Source organism: Chamaea fasciata, unplaced genomic scaffold (genome assembly GCF_029207755.1).
Source record: "Chamaea fasciata isolate MVZ Bird 193981 ecotype frontalis unplaced genomic scaffold, bChaFas1.0.hap1 SCAF_80, whole genome shotgun sequence".
Classification (NCBI taxonomy): Eukaryota; Metazoa; Chordata; class Aves; order Passeriformes; family Sylviidae; genus Chamaea; species Chamaea fasciata.
This window is the reverse complement of record NW_027094165.1, coordinates 206,977-232,848: the sequence shown is the minus strand read 5'-3', so window position 1 is coordinate 232,848 and position 25,872 is coordinate 206,977.

The following is a 25,872-nucleotide window of genomic DNA, read 5'->3' as shown; positions in this document are numbered from 1 at the left end:
TCCATACCAGTGTCCATCCACAGTGGGATCCATGGCACTGGTGTCTATCACAGCAGCGTCAGTCTAGATTGGGATCTGTGGCTCTTATGTCCATCCAAACCAGTATCCATCCACAGTGGCATCCATGGCTCTGGTGTCCATCGTGACCACTGTCAATCCACTGTGGGATCCATGGCTCTGGTGTCTATTCACAGCAGCGTCCATCCAGATTGGGATCCGTGGCTCTTATGTCCATCCAAACCAGTGTCCATCCACAGTGGCATCCATGGCTCTGGTGTCCATCCACACCAGTGTCCAGCTGGAATCCATGGCTCTGGCGTCCATCTAGACCAGTGTCCATTCATAGGGGAGCCATGGTCTGGTGCCCATCAAGACCACTGGCCATCCAGAGTGGGATCCATGCCTCAGGGTCTGGCAAGACCACTATCAATACAAGGTGGGAGGAATGGCTCTGGTCACCATCTGGACCAGTGTCCATCTGGACCAGTCTCCATCTGGATTCGGATCCATGACTCTGGTTGCTAACTGGAGCAGTATCCATCCAGAGTGGAATCCATGGCCCTTGCATCCATCCAGAACAGGCTCCAATTTGGATCTATGGCTCTGGTGCCATCCAGAACTGTGTCCATCGAGGGACGGATCCAAGGCTCTGGAGTCCATCCAGACCAGTGTCCACCAACAGTGGGATCCATGGGTCTGGTGTCCATCTGGAGCAGTATCCATCCAGAGTCCAATCCAAGACTCTGCTGTCCATCTGGAGCAGTATCCATCCAGAGTCCAATCCAAGACTCTGCTGTCCATCTGGAGCAGTATCCATCCAGAGTCCAATCCAAGACTCTGCTCTCCATCCAGAACAAGGTCAAGCTGGGATCCAAGGCTCTGATGTCTATCCATACCAGTGTCCATCCACAGTGGGATCCATGGCTCTGGTGTCTATTCACAGCAGCGTCCATCTAGATTGGGATCCGTGGCGCTTATGTCCATCCAAACCAGTATCCATCCCCAGTGGCATCCATTGCTCTGGTGTCCATCCACACCAGTGTCCAGCTGGAATCCATGGCTCTGGTGTCCATCTAGACCAGTGTCCATTGATAGGGGAGCCATGATCTGGTGCCCATCCAGACCACTGGCCATCCAGAGTGGGATCCATGCCTCGGGCTCTGGCAAGAGTCAATACAAGGTGGGAGGAATGGCTCTGGTCACCATCTAGACCACTGTCCTTCAGGACCAGTGTCCATGTCGAGTCGAATCCATGCCTCTGGTTGCTATCTCCACAAGTGTCCATCAAGAGTGGAATCCATGGCCCTTGTATCCATCCAGACCAGGCTCCAATTTGGATCCATGGCTCGGGTGTCCATCCAGACCAGCATCCATTCAGAGACTGATCCATGGCTCTGGAGTCTATCAAGACGGGGATCCATCTACAGTGGGATCCATGGCTCTGCTGTCCATCTGGAGCAGTATCCATCTAGAGTCCAATCCAAGACTCTGCTCTCCATCCAGAACACAGTCAAGCTGGGATCCAAAACTCTGATGTCAATCCATACCAGTGTCCATCCACTGTGGGATTCATGGCAATGGTGTCTATTCACAGCAGCATCCATCAAGATTGAGATCCGTGGCGCATATGTCCATCCAAACCAGTATCCATCCACAGTGGCATCCATTGCTCTGGTGTCCAGCCACACCAGTGTCCAGCTGGAATCCCTGGCTCTGGTGTCCATCTAGACAAGTGTCCATTGATAGGGGATCCATGGTTTGGTGCCCATCCAGACCACTGGCCATCCAGAGTGGGATCCATGCCTCCGGGTCTGGCAAGACCACTATCAATACAAGGTGGGAGGAATGGCTCTGGTCACCATCTGGACCAGTGTCCATCTGGGCCAGTCTCCATCTGGATTCGGATCCATGACTCTGGTTGCTAACTGGAGCAGTATCCATCCAGAGTGGAATCCATGGCCCTTGCATCCATCCAGAACAGGCTCCAATTTGGATCTATGGCTCTGGTGTCCATCCAGAACTGTGTCCATCGAGGGACGGATCCATGGCTCTGGAGTCCATCCAGACCAGTATCCACCAACAGTGGGATCCATGGGTCTGGTGTCCATCTGGAGGAGTATCCATCCAGAGTCCAATCCAAGACTCTGCTGTCCATCTGGAGCAGTATCCATCCAGAGTCCAATCCAAGACTCTGCTCTCCATCCAGAACTCAGTCAAGCTGGGATCCAAGGCTCTGATGTCCATCCATACCAGTGTCAATCCACAGTGGGATCCATGGCTCTGGTGTCTATTCACAGCAGCGTCCATCTAGATTGGGATTTGTGGCGCTTATGTCCATCCAAACCAGTATCCATCCCCAGTGGCATCCATTGCTCTGGTGTCCATCCACACCAGTGTCCAGCTGGAATCCATGGCTCTGGTGTCCATCTAGACCAGTGTCCATTGATAGGGGAGCCATGGTCTGGTGCCCATCCAGACCACTGGCCATCCAGAGTGGGATCCATGCCTCGGGGTCTGGAAAGAGTCAATACAAGGTGGGAGGAATGGCTCTGGTCACCATCTAGACCACTGTCCTTCAGGACCAGTGTCCATGTCGAGTCGAATCCATGCCTCTGGTTGCTATCTCCACAAGTGTCCATCAAGAGTGGAATCCATGGCCCTTGTATCCATCCAGACCAGGCTCCAATTTGGATCCATGGCTCGGGTGTCCATCCAGACCAGCGTCCATCCAGAGACGGATCCATGGCTCTGGAGTCTATCCAGAACAGAGCAAAGCTCGGATCCAAGGCTCGGAGGTCTATCCATACCAGTGTCCATCCACAGTGGGATCCATCGCTTTGGATTCCATCCAGACCACTTTCTACTTGGGATCCACGGCTCTGCTGTCCATCTGGACAAGTATCCATCTGGATACGTGACTGTGCTGTCCTTTCATACCAGGCTCCATCTACAGACCCATGCATGACTCCTGTGTCCATAAGAACAGCGTGCATCCAGAGTGGGATCCATGGCTTTGGCGTCCATCCAGATCATTATCCATCTGGAGCAGTGTCCATTATGCATCCATGGCTATGCTGTCCATCTGTACCAGGGTCCATCCACAGTGGGATCCATGGCTCTGGTGTCCATCCAGACCACTGTCCAGTTGGGATCCACGGCTCTGGTGTCCATCTGGATGCGTGGCTGTGCTGTCCATTCAAACCAGGCTCCATCCACAGAGGGATGCATGGCTCTTGTGTCCATCACGTGTAGTGTGCATTCATTGTGGGATCCATGGCTCTGGTGTCCATCCAGACCAGTGTCAAGCTGGGATCCATAGCTCTTTTGTCTATTCAGGCAAGCGTCCATCCAGAGTGGAAGCCAGGGTTCTGCTGTCTATCCTGACCAGGGTCCATCCAGAGCGGACACCATTACTCTGGTGTGCATCTCTACCTGCGTCCATCCCCAGTGGCATCCATTGCTCTGGTGTCCATCCACACCAGTGTCCAGCTGGAATCCATGGCTCTGGTGTCCATCTAGACCAGTGTCCATTGATAGGGGAGCCATGGTCTGGTGCCCATCCAGACCACTGGCCATCCAGAGTGGGATCCATGCCTCGGGCTCTGGCAAGAGTCAATACAAGGTGGGAGGAATGGCTCTGGTCACCATCTAGACCACTGTCCTTCAGGACCAGTGTCCATCTCGAGTCGAATCCATGCCTCTGGTTGCTATCTCCACAAGTGTCCATCAAGAGTGGAATCCATGGCCCTTGTATCCATCCAGACCAGGCTCCAATTTGGATCCATGGCTCGGGTGTCCATCCAGACCAGCATCCATCCAGAGACGGATCCATGGCTCTGGAGTCTATCAAGACGGGGATCCATCTACAGTGGGATCCATGGCTCTGCTGTCCATCTGGAGCAGTATCCATCTAGAGTCCAATCCAAGACTCTGCTCTCCATCCAGAACACAGTCAAGCTGGGATCCAAAACTCTGATGTCTATCCATACCAGTGTCCATCCACTGTGGGATTCATGGCAATGGTGTCTATTCACAGCAGCATCCATCAAGATTGAGATCCGTGGCGCATATGTCCATCCAAACCAGTATCCATCCACAGTGGCATCCATTGCTCTGGTGTCCATCCACACCAGTGTCCAGCTGGAATCCCTGGCTCTGGTGTCCATCTAGACAAGTGTCCATTGATAGGGGATCCATGGTTTGGTGCCCATCCAGACCACTGGCCATCCAGAGTGGGATCCATGCCTCCGGGTCTGGCAAGACCACTATCAATACAAGGTGGGAGGAATGGCTCTGGTCACCATCTGGACCAGTGTCCATCTGGACCAGTCTCCATCTGGATTCGGATCCATGACTCTGGTTGCTAACTGGAGCAGTATCCATCCAGAGTGGAATCCATGGCCCTTGCATCCATCCAGAACAGGCTCCAATTTGGATCTATGGCTCTGGTGTCCATCCAGAACTGTGTCCATCGAGGGACGGATCCATGGCTCTGGAGTCCATCCAGACCAGTATCCACCAACAGTGGGATCCATGGGTCTGGTGTCCATCTGGAGCAGTATCCATCCAGAGTCCAATCCAAGACTCTGCTGTCCATCTGGAGCAGTATCCATCCAGAGTCCAATCCAAGACTCTGCTGTCCATCTGGAGCAGTATCCATCCAGAGTCCAATCCAAGACTCTGCTCTCCATCCAGAACTCAGTCAAGCTGGGATCCAAGGCTCTGATGTCCATCCATACCAGTGTCAATCCACAGTGGGATCCATGGCTCTGGTGTCTATTCACAGCAGCGTCCATCTAGATTGGGATTTGTGGCGCTTATGTCCATCCAAACCAGTATCCATCCCCAGTGGCATCCATTGCTCTGGTGTCCATCCACACCAGTGTCCAGCTGGAATCCATGGCTCTGGTGTCCATCTAGACCAGTGTCCATTGATAGGGGAGCCATGGTCTGGTGCCCATCCAGACCACTGGCCATCCAGAGTGGGATCCATGCCTCGGGGTCTGGCAAGAGTCAATACAAGGTGGGAGGAATGGCTCTGGTCACCATCTAGACCACTGTCCTTCAGGACCAGTGTCCATGTCGAGTCGAATCCATGCCTCTGGTTGCTATCTCCACAAGTGTCCATCAAGAGTGGAATCCATGGCCTTTGTATCCATCCAGACCAGGCTCAAATTTGGATCCATGGCTCGGGTGTCCATCCAGACCAGCATCCATCCAGAGACAGATCCATGGCTCTGGAGTCTATCCAGACAGGGATCCATCTACAGTGGGATCCATGGTTCTGGTGTCCATCTGGAGCAGTATCCATCTAGAGTCCAATCCAAGACTCTGCTCTCCATCCAGAACACAGTCAAGCTGGGATCCAAAACTCTGATGTCTATCCATACCAGTGTCCATCCACAGTGGGATTCATGGCAATGGTGTCTATTCACAGCAGCGTCCATCTAGATTGGGATCCGTGGCGCTTATGTCCATCCAAACCAGTATCCATCCCCAGTGGCATCCATTGCTCTGGTGTCCATCCACACCAGTGTCCAGCTGGAATCCATGGCTCTGGTGTCCATCTAGACCAGTGTCCATTGATAGGGGATCCATGGTTTGGTGCCCATCCAGACCACTGGCCATCCAGAGTGGGATCCATGCCTCTGGGTCTGGCAAGACCACTATCAATACAAGGTGGGAGGAATGGCTCTGGTCACCATCTGGCCCAGTGTCCATCTGGACCAGTCTCCATCTGGATTCGGATCCATGACTCTGGTTGCTAACTGGAGCAGTATCCATCCAGAGTGGAATCCATGGCCCTTGCATCCATCCAGAACAGGCTCCAATTTGGATCTATGGCTCTGGTGTCCATCCAGAACTGTGTCCATCCAGAGACGGATCCATGGCTCTGGAGTCCATCCAGACAAGTATCCACCAACAGTGGGATCCATGGGTCTGGTGTCCATCTGGAGCAGTACCCATCCAGAGTCCAATCCAAGACTCTGCTGTCCATCTGGAGCAGTATCCATCCAGAGTCCAATCCAAGACTCTGCTCTCCATCCAGAACTCAGTCAAGCTGGGATCCAAGGCTCTGATGTCTATCCATACCAGTGTCCATCCACAGTGGGATCCATGGCACTGGTGTCTATCACAGCAGCGTCAGTCTAGATTGGGATCTGTGGCTCTTATGTCCATCCAAACCAGTATCCATCCACAGTGGCATCCATGGCTCTGGTGTCCATCCACACCAGTGTCCAGCTGGAATCCATGGCTCTGGTGTCCATCTAGACCAGTGTCCATTGATAGGGGAGCCATGGTCTGGTGCCCATCCAGACCACTGGCCATCCAGAGTGGGATCCATGCCTCGGGCTCTGGCAAGAGTCAATACAAGGTGGGAGGAATGGCTCTGGTCACCATCTAGACCACTGTCCTTCAGGACCAGTGTCCATGTCGAGTCGAATCCATGCCTCTGGTTGCTATCTCCACAAGTGTCCATCAAGAGTGGAATCCATGGCCCTTGTATCCATCCAGACCAGGCTCCAATTTGGATCCATGGCTCGGGTGTCCATCCAGACCAGCATCCATTCAGAGACGGATCCATGGCTCTGGAGTCTATCAAGACGGGGATCCATCTACTGTGGGATCCATGGCTCTGCTGTCCATCTGGAGCAGTATCCATCTAGAGTCCAATCCAAGACTCTGCTCTCCATCCAGAACACAGTCAAGCTGGGATCCAAAACTCTGATGTCAATCCATACCAGTGTCCATCCACTGTGGGATTCATGGCAATGGTGTCTATTCACAGCAGCATCCATCAAGATTGAGATCCGTGGCGCATATGTCCATCCAAACCAGTATCCATCCACAGTGGCATCCATTGCTCTGGTGTCCATCCACACCAGTGTCCAGCTGGAATCCCTGGCTCTGGTGTCCATCTAGACAAGTGTCCATTGATAGGGGATCCATGGTTTAGTGCCCATCCAGACCACTGGCCATCCAGAGTGGGATCCATGCCTCCGGGTCTGGCAAGACCACTATCAATACAAGGTGGGAGGAATGGCTCTGGTCACCATCTGGACCAGTGTCCATCTGGACCAGTCTCCATCTGGATTCGGATCCATGACTCTGGTTGCTAACTGGAGCAGTATCCATCCAGAGTGGAATCCATGGCCCTTGCATCCATCCAGAACAGGCTCCAATTTGGATCTATGGCTCTGGTGTCCATCCAGAACTGTGTCCATCGAGGGACGGATCCATGGCTCTGGAGTCCATCCAGACCAGTATCCACCAACAGTGGGATCCATGGGTCTGGTGTCCATCTGGAGCAGTATCCATCCAGAGTCCAATCCAAGACTCTGCTGTCCATCTGGAGCAGTATCCATCCAGAGTCCAATCCAAGACTCTGCTGTCCATCTGGAGCAGTATCCATCCAGAGTCCAATCCAAGACTCTGCTCTCCATCCAGAACTCAGTCAAGCTGGGATCCAAGGCTCTGATGTCCATCCATACCAGTGTCAATCCACAGTGGGATCCATGGCTCTGGTGTCTATTCACAGCAGCGTCCATCTAGATTGGGATTTGTGGCGCTTATGTCCATCCAAACCAGTATCCATCCCCAGTGGCATCCATTGCTCTGGTGTCCATCCACACCAGTGTCCAGCTGGAATCCATGGCTCTGGTGTCCATCTAGACCAGTGTCCATTGATAGGGGAACCATGGTCTGGTGCCCATCCAGACCACTGGCCATCCAGAGTGGGATCCATGCCTCGGGGTCTGGCAAGAGTCAATACAAGGTGGGAGGAATGGCTCTGGTCACCATCTAGACCACTGTCCTTCAGGACCAGTGTCCATGTCGAGTCGAATCCATGCCTCTGGTTGCTATCTCCACAAGTGTCCATCAAGAGTGGAATCCATGGCCTTTGTATCCATCCAGACCAGGCTCAAATTTGGATCCATGGCTCGGGTGTCCATCCAGACCAGCATCCATCCAGAGACAGATCCATGGCTCTGGAGTCTATCCAGACAGGGATCCATCTACAGTGGGATCCATGGTTCTGGTGTCCATCTGGAGCAGTATCCATCTAGAGTCCAATCCAAGACTCTGCTCTCCATCCAGAACACAGTCAAGCTGGGATCCAAAACTCTGATGTCTATCCATACCAGTGTCCATCCACAGTGGGATTCATGGCAATGGTGTCTATTCACAGCAGCGTCCATCTAGATTGGGATCCGTGGCGCTTATGTCCATCCAAACCAGTATCCATCCCCAGTGGCATCCATTGCTCTGGTGTCCATCCACACCAGTGTCCAGCTGGAATCCATGGCTCTGGTGTCCATCTAGACCAGTGTCCATTGATAGGGGATCCATGGTTTGGTGCCCATCCAGACCACTGGCCATCCAGAGTGGGATCCATGCCTCTGGGTCTGGCAAGACCACTATCAATACAAGGTGGGAGGAATGGCTCTGGTCACCATCTGGCCCAGTGTCCATCTGGACCAGTCTCCATCTGGATTCGGATCCATGACTCTGGTTGCTAACTGGAGCAGTATCCATCCAGAGTGGAATCCATGGCCCTTGCATCCATCCAGAACAGGCTCCAATTTGGATCTATGGCTCTGGTGTCCATCCAGAACTGTGTCCATCCAGAGACGGATCCATGGCTCTGGAGTCCATCCAGACAAGTATCCACCAACAGTGGGATCCATGGGTCTGGTGTCCATCTGGAGCAGTACCCATCCAGAGTCCAATCCAAGACTCTGCTGTCCATCTGGAGCAGTATCCATCCAGAGTCCAATCCAAGACTCTGCTCTCCATCCAGAACTCAGTCAAGCTGGGATCCAAGGCTCTGATGTCTATCCATACCAGTGTCCATCCACAGTGGGATCCATGGCACTGGTGTCTATCACAGCAGCGTCAGTCTAGATTGGGATCTGTGGCTCTTATGTCCATCCAAACCAGTATCCATCCACAGTGGCATCCATGGCTCTGGTGTCCATCGTGACCACTGTCAATCCACTGTGGGATCCATGGCTCTGGTGTCTATTCACAGCAGCGTCCATCCAGATTGGGATCCGTGGCTCTTATGTCCATCCAAACCAGTGTCCATCCACAGTGGCATCCATGGCTCTGGTGTCCATCCACACCAGTGTCCAGCTGGAATCCATGGCTCTGGCGTCCATCTAGACCAGTGTCCATTCATAGGGGAGCCATGGTCTGGTGCCCATCAAGACCACTGGCCATCCAGAGTGGGATCCATGCCTCAGGGTCTGGCAAGACCACTATCAATACAAGGTGGGAGGAATGGCTCTGGTCACCATCTGGACCAGTGTCCATCTGGACCAGTCTCCATCTGGATTCGGATCCATGACTCTGGTTGCTAACTGGAGCAGTATCCATCCAGAGTGGAATCCATGGCCCTTGCATCCATCCAGAACAGGCTCCAATTTGGATCTATGGCTCTGGTGCCATCCAGAACTGTGTCCATCGAGGGACGGATCCAAGGCTCTGGAGTCCATCCAGACCAGTGTCCAGCAACAGTGGGATCCATGGGTCTGGTGTCCATCTGGAGCAGTATCCATCCAGAGTCCAATCCAAGACTCTGCTGTCCATCTGGAGCAGTATCCATCCAGAGTCCAATCCAAGACTCTGCTGTCCATCTGGAGCAGTATCCATCCAGAGTCCAATCCAAGACTCTGCTCTCCATCCAGAACAAGGTCAAGCTGGGATCCAAGGCTCTGATGTCTATCCATACCAGTGTCCATCCACAGTGGGATCCATGGCTCTGGTGTCTATTCACAGCAGCGTCCATCTAGATTGGGATCCGTGGCGCTTATGTCCATCCAAACCAGTATCCATCCCCAGTGGCATCCATTGCTCTGGTGTCCATCCACACCAGTGTCCAGCTGGAATCCATGGCTCTGGTGTCCATCTAGACCAGTGTCCATTGATAGGGGAGCCATGATCTGGTGCCTATCCAGACCACTGGCCATCCAGAGTGGGATCCATGCCTCGGGGTCTGGCAAGAGTCAATACAAGGTGGGAGGAATGGCTCTGGTCACCATCTAGACCACTGTCCTTCAGGACCAGTGTCCATGTCGAGTCGAATCCATGCCTCTGGTTGCTATCTCCACAAGTGTCCATCAAGAGTGGAATCCATGGCCCTTGTATCCATCCAGACCAGGCTCCAATTTGGATCCATGGCTCGGGTGTCCATCCAGACCAGCATCCATTCAGAGACGGATCCATGGCTCTGGAGTCTATCAAGACGGGGATCCATCTACTGTGGGATCCATGGCTCTGCTGTCCATCTGGAGCAGTATCCATCTAGAGTCCAATCCAAGACTCTGCTCTCCATCCAGAACACAGTCAAGCTGGGATCCAAAACTCTGATGTCAATCCATACCAGTGTCCATCCACTGTGGGATTCATGGCAATGGTGTCTATTCACAGCAGCATCCATCAAGATTGAGATCCGTGGCGCATATGTCCATCCAAACCAGTATCCATCCACAGTGGCATCCATTGCTCTGGTGTCCAGCCACACCAGTGTCCAGCTGGAATCCCTGGCTCTGGTGTCCATCTAGACAAGTGTCCATTGATAGGGGATCCATGGTTTGGTGCCCATCCAGACCACTGGCCATCCAGAGTGGGATCCATGCCTCCGGGTCTGGCAAGACCACTATCAATACAAGGTGGGAGGAATGGCTCTGGTCACCATCTGGACCAGTGTCCATCTGGGCCAGTCTCCATCTGGATTCGGATCCATGACTCTGGTTGCTAACTGGAGCAGTATCCATCCAGAGTGGAATCCATGGCCCTTGCATCCATCCAGAACAGGCTCCAATTTGGATCTATGGCTCTGGTGTCCATCCAGAACTGTGTCCATCGAGGGACGGATCCATGGCTCTGGAGTCCATCCAGACCAGTATCCACCAACAGTGGGATCCATGGGTCTGGTGTCCATCTGGAGCAGTATCCATCCAGAGTCCAATCCAAGACTCTGCTGTCCATCTGGAGCAGTATCCATCCAGAGTCCAATCCAAGACTCTGCTCTCCATCCAGAACTCAGTCAAGCTGGGATCCAAGGCTCTGATGTCCATCCATACCAGTGTCAATCCACAGTAGGATCCATGGCTCTGGTGTCTATTCACAGCAGCGTCCATCTAGATTGGGATTTGTGGCGCTTATGTCCATCCAAACCAGTATCCATCCCCAGTGGCATCCATTGCTCTGGTGTCCATCCACACCAGTGTCCAGCTGGAATCCATGGCTCTGGTGTCCATCTAGACCAGTGTCCATTGATAGGGGAGCCATGGTCTGGTGCCCATCCAGACCACTGGCCATCCAGAGTGGGATCCATGCCTCGGGGTCTGGCAAGAGTCAATACAAGGTGGGAGGAATGGCTCTGGTCACCATCTAGACCACTGTCCTTCAGGACCAGTGTCCATGTCGAGTCGAATCCATGCCTCTGGTTGCTATCTCCACAAGTGTCCATCAAGAGTGGAATCCATGGCCCTTGTATCCATCCAGACCAGGCTCCAATTTGGATCCATGGCTCGGGTGTCCATCCAGACCAGCGTCCATCCAGAGACGGATCCATGGCTCTGGAGTCTATCCAGAACAGAGCAAAGCTCGGATCCAAGGCTCGGAGGTCTATCCATACCAGTGTCCATCCACAGTGGGATCCATCGCTTTGGATTCCATCCAGACCACTGTCCACTTGAGATCCTAGGCTCTGCTGTCCATCTGGACAAGTATCCATCTGGATACGTGGCTCTGCTGTCCATTCATACCAGGCTCCATCTACAGACCCATGCATGACGCCTGTGTCCATCAAGAACAGCGTGCATCCAGAGTGGGATCCATGGCTTTGGCGTCCATCCAGATCATTATCCATCTGGAGCAGTGTCCATTATGCATCCATGGCTATGCTGTCCATCTGTACCAGGGACCATCCAGAGTGGGATCCATGGCTCTGGTGTCCATCCAGACCACTGTCCAGTTGGGATCCACGGCTCTGGTGTCCATCTGGATGCGTGGCTGTGCTGTCCATTCAAACCAGGCTCCATCCACAGAGGGATGCATGACTCTTGTGTCCATCACGAGTAGCGTGCATTCATTGTGGGATCCATGGCTCTGGTGTCCATCCAGACCAGTGTCAAGCTGGGATCCATAGCTCTTTTGTCTATTCAGGCAAGCGTCCATCCAGAGTGGAAGGCAGGGTTCTGCTGTCTATCCAGACCAGTGTCCATCCAGAGCAGACACCATTACTCTGGTGTGCATCTCTACCTGCGTCCATCCACAGTGGCATCCATTGCTCTGGTGTCCATCCTGACCACTGTCAATCCACTGTGGGATCCATGGCTCTGGGGTCTATTCACAGCAGCGTCCATCTAGATTGGGATCCGTGGCTCTTATGTCCATGCAATCCACTGTCCATCCATAGTGGCATCCATTGCTCTGGTGTTGATCCCCACCAGTGTCCTGCTGGAATCCATGGCTCTGGCGTCCGTCTAGACCAGTGTCCATTCATAGGGGATCCATGGTCTGGGGCCCATCCAGACCACTGGCCATCCAGAGTGGGATCCATGCCTCGGGGTCTGGCAAGACGACTATCAATACAAGGTGGGAGGAATGGCTCTGGTCACCATCTGGACCAGTGTCCATCTGGACCAGTCTCCATCTGGATTCGGATCCATGACTCTGGTTGCAAACTGGAGCAGTATCCATCCAGAGTGGGATCCATGGCCCTTGCATCCATCCAGAACAGGCTCCAATTTGGATCTATGGCTGTGGTGTCCATCCAGAAAATTGTCCATCCAGAGACGGATCCATGGCTCTGGAGTCCATCCATACCAATATCCACCAACAGTGGGATCCATGGCTCTGCTGTCCATCTGGAGCAGTATCCATCCAGAGTCCAATCCAAGACTCTGCTGTCCATCTGGAGCAGTATCCATCCAGAGTCCAGTCCAAGACTCTGCTCTCCATCCAGAACACAGTCAAGCTGGGATCCAAGAATCTGTTGTCTATCCATACCAGTGTCCATCCACAGTGGGATCCATGGCACTGGTGTCTATTCACAGCAGCGTCCATCTAGATTGGGATCCGTGGTTCTTATGTCCATCCAAACCAGTATCCATCCACAGTGGCATCCATTGCTCTGGTGTCCATCCACACCAGTGTCCATTGATAGGGGAGCCATGGCTCTGGGGCCCATCCAGACCACTGGCCATCCAGAGTGGGATCCATGCCTCGGGGTCTGGCAAGAGTCAATACAAGGTGGGAGGAATGGCTCTGGTCACCATCTAGACCACTGTCCTTCAGGACCAGTGTCCATCTCGAGTCGGATCCATGGCTCTGGGGTCTTTCGCCACAAGTGTCCATCAAGAGTGGAATCCATGGTCCTTGTATCCATCCAGACCAGGCTCCAATTTGGATCCATGGCTCGGGTGTCCATCCAGACGAGCATCCATCCAGAGACGGATCCATGGCTCTGGAGTCTTTCCAGAATAGAGTAAACTCGGATCCAAGGCTCTGAGGTCTATCCATACCAGTGTCCATCCACAGTGGGATCCATCGCTCTGGTTTCCATCCAGACCACTGTCCACTTGAGATCCACGGCTCTGCTGTCCATCTGGACAAGTATCCATCTGGATACGTGGCTGTGCTGTCCATTCATACCAGGCTCCATCTACAGACCCATGCATGACTCCTGTGTCCATCAAGAACAGCGTGCATCCAGAGTGGGATCCATGGCATTGGTGTCCATCCAGATCATTATCCATCTGGAGCCGTGTCCATTATGCATCCATGGCCATGCTGTCCATCTGTACCAGGGTCCATCCAGAGTGGGATCCATGGCTCTGGTGTCCATCCAGACCACTGTCCAGTTGGGATCCACGGCTCTGGTGTCCATCTGGATGCGTGGCTGTGCTGTCCATTCAAACCAGGCTCCATCCACAGAGGGATGCATGGCTCTTGTGTCCATCACGAGTAGTGTGCATTCAGAGTGGGATCCATGGCTCTGGTGTCCATCCAGAGCAGTGTCAAGCTGGGATCCATAGCTCTTTTGTCTATTCAGGCAAGCGTCCATCCAGAGTGGAAGCCAGGGTTCTGCTGTCTATCCAGACCAGTGTCCATCCAGAGCGGACACCATTACTCTGGTGTGCATCTCTACCTGCGTCCATCCACAGTGGCATCCATTGCTCTGGTGTCCATCCTGACCACTGTCAATCCACTGTGGGATCCATGGCTCTGGGGTCTATTCACAGCAGCGTCCATCTAGATTGGGATCCGTGGCTCTTATGTCCATGAAATCCACTGTCCATCCATAGTGGCATCCATTGCTCTGGTGTTGATCCCCACCAGTGTCCTGCTGGAATCCATGGCTCTGGCGTCCGTCTAGACCAGTGTCCATTCATAGGGGATCCATGGTCTGGTGCCCATCCAGACCACTGGCCATCCAGAGTGGGATCCATGCCTCGGGGTCTGGCAAGAGTCAATACAAGGTGGGAGGAATGGCTCTGGTCACCATCTAGACCACTGTCCTTCAGGACAAGTGTCCATGTCGAGTCGGATCCATGGCTCTGGTTGCTATCTCCACAAGTGTCCATCAAGAGTGGAATCCATGGCCCTTGTATCCATCCAGACCAGGCTCCAATTTGGATCCATGGCTCTGGTGTCCATCCAGACCAGCATCCATCCAGAGACGGGACCATGGCTCTGGAGTCTATCCAGAACAGAGTAAAGCTGGAATCCAAGGCTCTGAGGTCTATCCATACCAATGTCCATCCACAGTGGGATCCATCGCTCTGGTTTCCATCCAGACCACTGTCCACTTGAGATCCACGGCTCTGCTGTCCATCTGGACAAGTATCCATCTGGATACATGGCTGTGCTGTCCATTCATACCAGGCTCCATCTACAGACCCATGCATGACTCCTGTGTCCATCAAGAACAGCGTGCATCCAGAGTGGGATCCATGGCTTTGGCGTCCATTCAGATCATTATCCATCTGTAGCAGTGTCCACTTTGCATCCATGGGTATGCTGTCCATCTGTACCAGGGTCCATCCAGAGTGGGATCCATGGCTCTGGTGTCCATCCAGACCACTGTCCAGTTGGGATCCACGGCTCTGGTGTCCATCTGGATGCGTGGCTGTGCTGTCCATTCAAACCAGGCTCCATCCACAGAGGGATGCATGGCTCTTGTGTCCATCACGAGTAGTGTGCATTCAGAGTGGGATCCATGGCTCTGGTTTCCATCCAGACCACTGTCAAGCTGGGATCCATAGTTCTTTTGTCTATTAAGGCATGCATCCATCCAGAGTGGAAGCCAGGGTTCTGCTGTCTATCCTGACCAGTGTCCATCCAGAGCGGACACCATTACTCTGGTGTGCATCTCTACCTGCGTCCATCCACAGTGGCATCCATTGCTCTGGTGTCCATCCTGACCACTGTCAATCCACTGTGGGACCCATGGCTCTGGTGTCTATTCACAACAGCGTCCATCTAGATTGGGATCCGTGGCTCTTATGTCCATCCAAACCAGTATCCATCCACAGTGGCATCCATTGCTCTGGTGTCCATCCACACCAGTGTCCAGCAGGAATCCATGGCTCTGGCGTCCGTCAAGACCACTGTCCAATCATAGGGGATCCATGGTCTGGTGCCCATCCAGACCACTGGCCATCCAGAGTGGGATCCATGCCTCGGGGTCTGGCAAGAGTCAATGCAAGGTGGGAGGAATGGCTCTGGTCACCATCTAGACCACTGTCCTTCAGGACCAGTGTCCATGTCGAGTTGAATCCATGCCTCTGTTTACAATCGCCACAAGTGTCCATCACGAGTTGAATCCATGGCCCTTGTATCCATCCAGACCAGGCTCCAATTTGGATCCATGGCTCGGGTGTCCATCCAGACGAGCATCCATCCAGAGACGGATCCATGGCTCTGGAGTCTTTCCAGAATAGAGTAAACTCGGATCCAAGGCTCTGAGGTCTATCCATACCAGTGTCCATCCACAGTGGGATCCATCGCTCTGGTTTCCATCCAGACCACTGTCCACTTGAGATCCACGGCTCTGCTGTCCATCTGGACAAGTATCCATCTGGATACGTGGCTGTGCTGTCCATTCATACCAGGCTCCATCTACAGACCCATGCATGACTCCTGTGTCCATCAAGAACAGCGTGCATCCAGAGTGGGATCCATGGCATTGGTGTCCATCCAGATCATTATCCATCTGGAGCAGTGTCCATTATGCATCCATGGCCATGCTGTCCATCTGTACCAGGGTCCATCCAGAGTGGGATCCATGGCTCTGGTGTCCATCCAGACCACTGTCCAGTTGGGATCCACGGCTCTGGTGTCCATCTGGATGCGTGGCTGTGCTGTCCATTCAAACCAGGCTCCATCCACAGAGGGATGCATGGCTCTTGTGTCCATCACGAGTAGTGTGCATTCAGAGTGGGATCCATGGCTCTGGTGTCCATCCAGAGCAGTGTCAAGCTGGGATCCATAGCTCTTTTGTCTATTCAGGCAAGCGTCCATCCAGAGTGGAAGCCAGGGTTCTGCTGTCTATCCAGACCAGTGTCCATCCAGAGCGGACACCATTACTCTGGTGTGCATCTCTACCTGCGTCCATCCACAGTGGCATCCATTGCTCTGGTGTCCATCCTGACCACTGAAAATCCACTGTGGGATCCATGGCTCTGGGGTCTATTCACAGCAGCGTCCATCTAGATTTGGATCCGTGGCTCTTATGTCCATGAAATCCACTGTCCATCCATAGTGGCATCCATTGCTCTGGTGTTGATCCCCACCAGTGTCCTGCTGGAATCCATGGCTCTGGCGTCCGTCAGGACCACTGTCCATTCATAGGGGATCCATGGTCTGGTGCCCATCCAGACCACTGGCCATCCAGAGTGGGATCCATGCCTCGGGGTCTGGCAAGAGTCAATACAAGGTGGGAGGAATGGCTCTGGTCACCATCTAGACCACTGTCCTTCAGGACCAGTGTCCATGTCGAGTCGGATCCATGGCTCTGGTTGCTATCTCCACAAGTGTCCATCAAGAGTGGAATCCATGGCCCTTGTATCCATCCAGACCAGGCTCCAATTTGGATCCATGGCTCTGGTGTCCATCCAGACCAGCATCCATCCAGAGACGGGACCATGGCTCTGGAGTCTATCCAGAACAGAGTAAAGCTGGAATCCAAGGCTCTGAGGTCTATCCATACCAATGTCCATCCACAGTGGGATCCATCGCTCTGGTTTCCATCCAGACCACTGTCCACTTGAGATCCACGGCTCTGCTGTCCATCTGGACAAGTATCCATCTGGATACGTGGCTGTGCTGTCCATTCATACCAGGCTCCATCTACAGACCCATGCATGACTCCTGTGTCCATCAAGAACAGCGTGCATCCAGAGTGGGATCCATGGCATTGGCGTCCATTCAGATCATTATCCATCTGTAGCAGTGTCCACTTTGCATCCATGGCTATGCTGTCCATCTGTACCAGGGTCCATCCAGAGTGGGATCCATGGCTCTGGTGTCCATCCAGACCACTGTCCAGTTGGGATCCACGGCTCTGGTGTCCATCTGGATGCGTGGCTGTGCTGTCCATTCAAACCAGGCTCCATCCACAGAGGGATGCATGGCTCTTGTGTCCATCACGAGTAGTGTGCATTCAGAGTGGGATCCATGGCTCTGGTTTCCATCCAGACCACTGTCAAGCTGGGATCCATAGTTCTTTTGTCTTTTAAGGCAAGCATCCATCCAGAGTGGAAGCCAGGGTTCTGCTGTCTATCCAGACCAGTGTCCATCCAGAGCGGACACCATTACTCTGGTGTGCATCTCTACCTGCGTCCATCCACAGTGGCATCCATTGCTCTGGTGTCCATCCTGACCACTGTCAATCCACTGTGGGACCCATGGCTCTGGTGTCTATTCACAACAGCGTCCATCTAGATTGGGATCCGTGGCTCTTATGTCCATCCAAACCAGTATCCATCCACAGTGGCATCCATTGCTCTGGTGTCCATCCACACCAGTGTCCAGCTGGAATCCATGGCTCTGGCGTCCGTCAAGACCACTGTCCTATCATAGGGGATCCATGGTCTGGTGCCCATCCAGACCACTGGCCATCCAGAGTGGGATCCATGCCTCGGGGTCTGGCAAGAGTCAATGCAAGGTGGGAGGAATGGCTCTGGTCACCATCTAGACCACTGTCCTTCAGGACCAGTGTCCATGTCGAGTTGAATCCATGCCTCTGTTTACAATCGCCACAAGTGTCCATCACGAGTTGAATCCATGGCCCTTGTATCCATCCAGACCAGGCTCCAATTTGGATCCATGGCTCGGGTGTCCATCCAGACGAGCATCCATCCAGAGACGGATCCATGGCTCTGGAGTCTTTCCAGAATAGAGTAAACTCGGATCCAAGGCTCTGAGGTCTATCCATACCAGTGTCCATCCACAGTGGGATCCATCGCTCTGGTTTCCATCCAGACCACTGTCCACTTGAGATCCACGGCTCTGCTGTCCATCTGGACAAGTATCCATCTGGATACGTGGCTGTGCTGTCCATTCATACCAGGCTCCATCTACAGACCCATGCATGACTCCTGTGTCCATCAAGAACAGCGTGCATCCAGAGTGGGATCCATGGCATTGGTGTCCATCCAGATCATTATCCATCTGGAGCAGTGTCCATTATGCATCCATGGCCATGCTGTCCATCTGTACCAGGGTCCATCCAGAGTGGGATCCATGGCTCTGGTGTCCATCCAGACCACTGTCCAGTTGGGATCCACGGCTCTGGTGTCCATCTGGATGCGTGGCTGTGCTGTCCATTCAAACCAGGCTCCATCCACAGAGGGATGCATGGCTCTTGTGTCCATCACGAGTAGTGTGCATTCAGAGTGGGATCCATGGCTCTGGTGTCCATCCAGAGCAGTGTCAAGCTGGGATCCATAGCTCTTTTGTCTATTCAGGCAAGCGTCCATCCAGAGTGGAAGCCAGGGTTCTGCTGTCTATCCAGACCAGTGTCCATCCAGAGCGGACACCATTACTCTGGTGTGCATCTCTACCTGCGTCCATCCACAGTGGCATCCATTGCTCTGGTGTCCATCCTGACCACTGAAAATCCACTGTGGGATCCATGGCTCTGGGGTCTATTCACAGCAGCGTCCATCTAGATTTGGATCCGTGGCTCTTATGTCCATGAAATCCACTGTCCATCCATAGTGGCATCCATTGCTCTGGTGTTGATCCCCACCAGTGTCCTGCTGGAATCCATGGCTCTGGCGTCCGTCAGGACCACTGTCCATTCATAGGGGATCCATGGTCTGGTGCCCATCCAGACCACTGGCCATCCAGAGTGGGATCCATGCCTCGGGGTCTGGCAAGAGTCAATACAAGGTGGGAGGAATGGCTCTGGTCACCATCTAGACCACTGTCCTTCAGGACCAGTGTCCATGTCGAGTCGGATCCATGGCTCTGGTTGCTATCTCCACAAGTGTCCATCAAGAGTGGAATCCATGGCCCTTGTATCCATCCAGACCAGGCTCCAATTTGGATCCATGGCTCTGGTGTCCATCCAGACCAGCATCCATCCAGAGACGGGACCATGGCTCTGGAGTCTATCCAGAACAGAGTAAAGCTGGAATCCAAGGCTCTGAGGTCTATCCATACCAATGTCCATCCACAGTGGGATCCATCGCTCTGGTTTCCATCCAGACCACTGTCCACTTGAGATCCACGGCTCTGCTGTCCATCTGGACAAGTATCCATCTGGATACGTGGCTGTGCTGTCCATTCATACCAGGCTCCATCTACAGACCCATGCATGACTCCTGTGTCCATCAAGAACAGCGTGCATCCAGAGTGGGATCCATGGCATTGGCGTCCATTCAGATCATTATCCATCTGTAGCAGTGTCCACTTTGCATCCATGGCTATGCTGTCCATCTGTACCAGGGTCCATCCAGAGTGGGATCCATGGCTCTGGTGTCCATCCAGACCACTGTCCAGTTGGGATCCACGGCTCTGGTGTCCATCTGGATGCGTGGCTGTGCTGTCCATTCAAACCAGGCTCCATCCACAGAGGGATGCATGGCTCTTGTGTCCATCACGAGTAGTGTGCATTCAGAGTGGGATCCATGGCTCTGGTTTCCATCCAGACCACTGTCAAGCTGGGATCCATAGTTCTTTTGTCTTTTAAGGCAAGCATCCATCCAGAGTGGAAGCCAGGGTTCTGCTGTCTATCCAGACCAGTGTCCATCCAGAGCGGACACCATTACTCTGGTGTGCATCTCTACCTGCGTCCATCCACAGTGGCATCCATTGCTCTGGTGTCCATCCTGACCACTGTCAATCCACTGTGGGACCCATGGCTCTGGTGTCTATTCACAACAGCGTCCATCTAGATTGGGATCCGTGGCTCTTATGTCCATCCAAACCAGTATCCATCCACAGTGGCATCCATTGCTCTGGTGTCCATCCACACCAGTGTCCAGCTGGAATCCATGGCTCTGGCGTCCGTCAAGACCACTGTCCTATCATAGGGGATCCATGGTCTGGTGCCCATCCAGACCACTGGCCATCCAGAGTGGGATCCATGCCTCGGGGTCTGGCAAGAGTCAATACAAGGTGGGAGGAATGGCTCTGGTCACCATCTGGACCAGTGTCCATCTGGACCAGTCTCCATCTGGATTTGGGTCCATGACTCTGGTTGCTAACTGGAGCAGTATCCATCCCGAGTGGAATCTATGGCCCTTGCATCCATCCAGAACAGGCTCCAATTTAGATCTATGGCTCTGGTGTCCATCCAGAACTGTGTCCATCCAGGGACGGATCCATGGCTCTGGAGTCCATCCAGACCAGTATCCTCCAACAGTGGGATCCATGGCTCTGCGTTGCATCTGGAGCAGTATCCATCTAGAGTCCATTTAAAGACTCTGCTCTCCATCCAGAACACAGTTAAACTGGGATCCAAGGCTCTGATGTCTATCCATACCAGTGTCCATCCACAGTGGGATCCATGGCTCTGGTGTCTATTCACAGCAGCGTCCATCTAGATTGGGATCCATGGCTCTTATGTCCATCCAAACCAGTATCCATCCACAGTGGCATCCATTGCTCTGGTGTCCATCCACACCAGTGTCCAGCTGGAATCCATGGCTCTGGCATCCATCTAGACCAGTGTCCATTGATAGGGGATCCATGGTCTGGTGCCCATCCAGACCACTGGCCATCCAGAGTGGGATCCATGCCTCGGGGTCTGGCAAGAGTCAATACAAGGTGGGAGGAATGGCTCTGGTCACCATCTAGACCACTGTCCTTCAGGACCAGTGTCCATGTCGAGTGGGATCCATGCCTCTGGTTGCTATCTCCACAAGTGTCCATCAAGAGTGGAATCCATGGCCCTTGCATCCATCCAGAACAGGCTCCAATTTGGATCTATGGCTCTGGTGTCCATCCAGAACTGTGTCCATCCAGGGACGGATCCATGGCTCTGGAGTCCATCCAGACCAGTATCCACCAACACTGGGATCAGAGGTTTTGCGTTGCATCTGGAGCAGTATCCATCCAGAGTCCAATCCAAGACTCTGGTCTCCATCCAGAACTCAGTCAAGCTGGGATCCAAGGCTCTGATGTCTATCCATACCAGTGTCCATCCACAGTGGGATCCATGGCTCTGGTGTCTATTCACAGCAGCGTCCATCTAGATTGGGATCCGTGGCACTTATGTCCATCCAAACCAGTATCCATCCCCAGTGGAATCCATTGCTCTGGTGTCCATCCACACCAGTGTCCAGCTGGAATCCATGGCTCTGGCGTCCGTCAGGACCACTGTCCATTGATAGGGGATCCATGGTCTGGTGCCCATCCAGACCACTGACCATCCAGAGTGGGATCCATGCCTCGGGGTCTGGCAAGAGTCAATACAAGGTGGGAGGAATGGCTCTGGTCACCATCTAGACCACTGTCCTTCAGGTCCAGTGTCCATGCCGAGTCGAATCCATGCCTCTGGTTGCTATCGCCACAAGTGTCCATCACGAGTTGAATCCATGGCCCTTGTATCCATCCAGACCAGGCTCCAATTTGGATCCATGGCTCGGGTGTCCATCCAGAACTGTGTCCATCCAGGGACGGATCCATGGCTCTGGAGTCCATCCAGACCAGTATCCACCAACAGTGGGATCCATGGGTCTTTTGTCCATCTGGAGCAGTATCCATCCAGAGTCCAATCCAAGACTCTGCTGTCCATCTGGAGCAGTATCCATCCAGAGTCCAATCCAAGACTCTGGTCTCCATCCAGAACTCAGTCAAGCTGGGATCCAAGGCTCTGATGTCTATCCATACCAGTGTCCATCCACAGTGGGATCCATGGCACTGGTGTCTATCACAGCAGCGTCAATCTAGATTGGGATCTGTGGCTCTTCTGTCCATCCAAACCAGTATCCATCCACAGTGGCATCCATTGCTCTGGTGTCCATCCGGACCACTGTCAATCCACTGTGGGATCCATGGCTCTGGTGTCTTTTCACAGCAGCGTCCATCTAGATTGGGATCTGTGGCTCTTATATCCATCCAGAGCAGTATCCATCCACAGTGGCATCCATTGCTCTGGTGTCCATCCACACCAGTGTCCAGCTGGAATCCATGGTTCTGGCGTCCATCTAGACCATTCATAGGGATCCATGGTCTGGTGCCCATCCAGACCACTGGCCATCCAGAGTGGGATCCATGCCTCAGGGTCTGGCAAGACCACTATCAATAGAAGGTGGGAGGAATGGCTCTGGTCACCATCTGGACCAGTGTCCATCTGGACCAGTCTCCATCTGGATTCGGATCCATGACTCTGGTTGCTAACTGGAGCAGTATCCATCCAGAGTGGAATCCATGGCCCTTGCATCCATCCAGAACAGGCTCCAATTTGGATCTATGGCTCTGGTGTCCATCCAGAAATGTGTCCATCGAGGGACGGATCCAAGGCTCTGGAGTCCATCCAGACCAGTGTCCACCAACAGTGGGATCCATGGGTCTGGTGTCCATCTGGAGCAGTATCCATCCAGAGTCCAATCCAAGACTCTGCTGTCCATCTGGAGCAGTATCCATCCAGAGTCCAATCCAAGACTCTGCTGTCCATCTGGAGCAGTATCCATCCAGAGTCCAATCCAAGACTCTGCTCTCCATCCAGAACACAGTCAAGCTGGGATCCAAGGCTCTGATGTCTATCCATACCAGTGTCCATCCACAGTGGGATCCATGGCTCTGGTGTCCATCCAGACCACTGTCCAGTTGGGATCCACGGCTCTGGTGTCCATCTGGATGCGTGGCTGTGCTGTCCATTCAAACCAGGCTCCATCCACAGAGGGATGCATGACTCTTGTGTCCATCACGAGTAGTGTGCATTCATTGTGGGATCCATGGCTCTGGTGTCCATCCAGACCAGTGTCAAGCTGGGATCCATAGCTCTTTTGTCTATTCAGGCAAGCGTCCATCCAGAGTGGAAGCCAGGGTTCTGCTGTCTATCCAGACCAGTGTCCATCCAGAGCGGACACCATTACTCTGGTGTGCATCTCTACCTGCGTCCATCCACAGTGGCATCCATTGCTCTGGTGTCCATCCTGACCACTGTCAATCCACTGTGGGATCCATGGCTCTGGTGTCTATTCACAGCAGCGTCCATCTAGATTGGGATCCGTGGCTCTTATGTCCATCCAGACCAGTATCCATCCACAGTGGCATCCATTGCTCTGGTGTCCATCCACACCAGTGTCCAGCTGGAATCCATGGCTCTGGCATCCATCTAGACCAGTGTCCATTGATAGGGGATCCATGGTCTGGTGCCCATCCAGACCACTGGCCATCCAGAGTGGGATCCATGCCTCGGGCTCTGCAAGAGTCAATACAAGGTGAGAGGAATGGCTCTGGTCACCATCTAGACCACTGTCCTTCAGGACCAGTGTCCATGTCGAGTGGGATCCATGCCTCTGGTTGCTATCTCCACAAGTGTCCATCAAGAGTGGAATCCATGGCCTTTGTATCCATCCAGACCAGGCTCAAATTTGGATCCATGGCTCGGGTGTCCATCCAGACCAGCATCCATCCAGAGACAGATACATGGCTCTGGAGTCTATCCAGACGGGGATCCATCTACCGTGGGATCCATGGCTCTGGTGTCCATCTGGAGCAGTATCCATCTAGAGTCCAATCCAAGACACTGCTCACCATCCAGAACACAGTCAAGCTGGGATCCAAAACTCTGATGTCTATCCATACCAGAGTCCATCCACAGTGGGATTCATGGCAATGGTGTCTATTCACAGCAGCGTCCATCTAGATTGGGATCCGTGGCGCTTATGTCCATCCAAACCAGTATCCATCCACAGTGGCATCCATTGCTCTGGTGTCCATCCACACCAGTGTCCAGCTGGAATCCATGGCTCTGGCGTCCGTCAAGACCACTGTCCAATCATAGGTGATCCATGGTCTGGTGCCCATCCAGACCACTGGCCATCCAGAGTGGGATCCATGCCTCTGGGTCTGGCAAGACCACTATCAATACAAGGTGGGAGGAATGGCTCTGGTCACCATCTGGACCAGTGTCCATCTGGGCCAGTCTCCATCTGGATTCGGATCCATGACTCTGGTTGCTAACTGGAGCAGTATCCATCCAGAGTGGAATCCATGGCCCTTGCATCCATCCAGAACAGGCTCCAATTTGGATCTATGGCTCTGGTGTCCATCCAGAACTGTGTCCATCGAGGGACGGATCAATGGCTCTGGAGTCCATCCAGACCACTGACCATCCAGAGTGGGATCCATGCCTCGGGGTCTGGCAAGAGTCAATACAAGGTGGGAGGAATGGCTCTGGTCACCATCTAGACCACTGTCCTTCAGGACCAGTGTCCATGTCGAGTCGAATCCATGCCTCTGGTTGCTATCGCCACAAGTGTCCATCACGAGTTGAATCCATGGCCCTTGTATCCATCCAGACCAGGCTCCAATTTGGATCCATGGCTCGGGTGTCCATCCAGACCAGCATCCATCCAGAGACGGATCCATGGCTCTGGAGTCTATCCAGACTGGGATCCATCCAAAGTGGGATCCATGGCTCTGGTGTCCATCTGGAGCAGTATCCATCCAGAGTCCAATCCAAGACTCTGCTCTCCATCCAGAACCCAGTCAAGCTGGGATCCAAGGCTCTGATGTCTATCCATACCAGTGTCCATCCACAGTGGGATCCATGGCACTGGTGTCTATCACAGCAGCGTCAATGTAGATTGGGATCTGTGGCTCTTCTGTCCATCCAAACCAGTATCCATCCACAGTGGCATCCATTGCTCTGGTGTCCATCCGGACCACTGTCAATCCACTGTGGGATCCATGGCTCTGGTGTCTTTTCACAGCAGCGTCCATCTAGATTGGGATCTGTGGCTCTTATATCCATCCAGAGCAGTATCCATCCACAGTGGCATCCATTGCTCTGGTGTCCATCCACACCAGTGTCCAGCTGGAATCCATGGCTCTGGCGTCCATCTAGACCAGTGTCCATTCATAGGGGATCCATGGTCTGGTGCCCATCCAGACCACTGGCCATCCAGAGTGGGATCCATGCCTCAGGGTCTGGCAAGACCACTATCAATACAAGGTGGGAGGAATGGCTCTGGTCACCATCTGGACCAGTGTCCATCTGGACCAGTCTCCATCTGGATTCGGATCCATGACTCTGGTTGCTAACTGGAGCAGTATCCATCCAGAGTGGAATCCATGGCCCTTGCATCCATCCAGAACAGGCTCCAATTTGGATCTATGGCTCTGGTGTCCATCCAGAAATGTGTCCATCGAGGGACGGATCCAAGGCTCTGG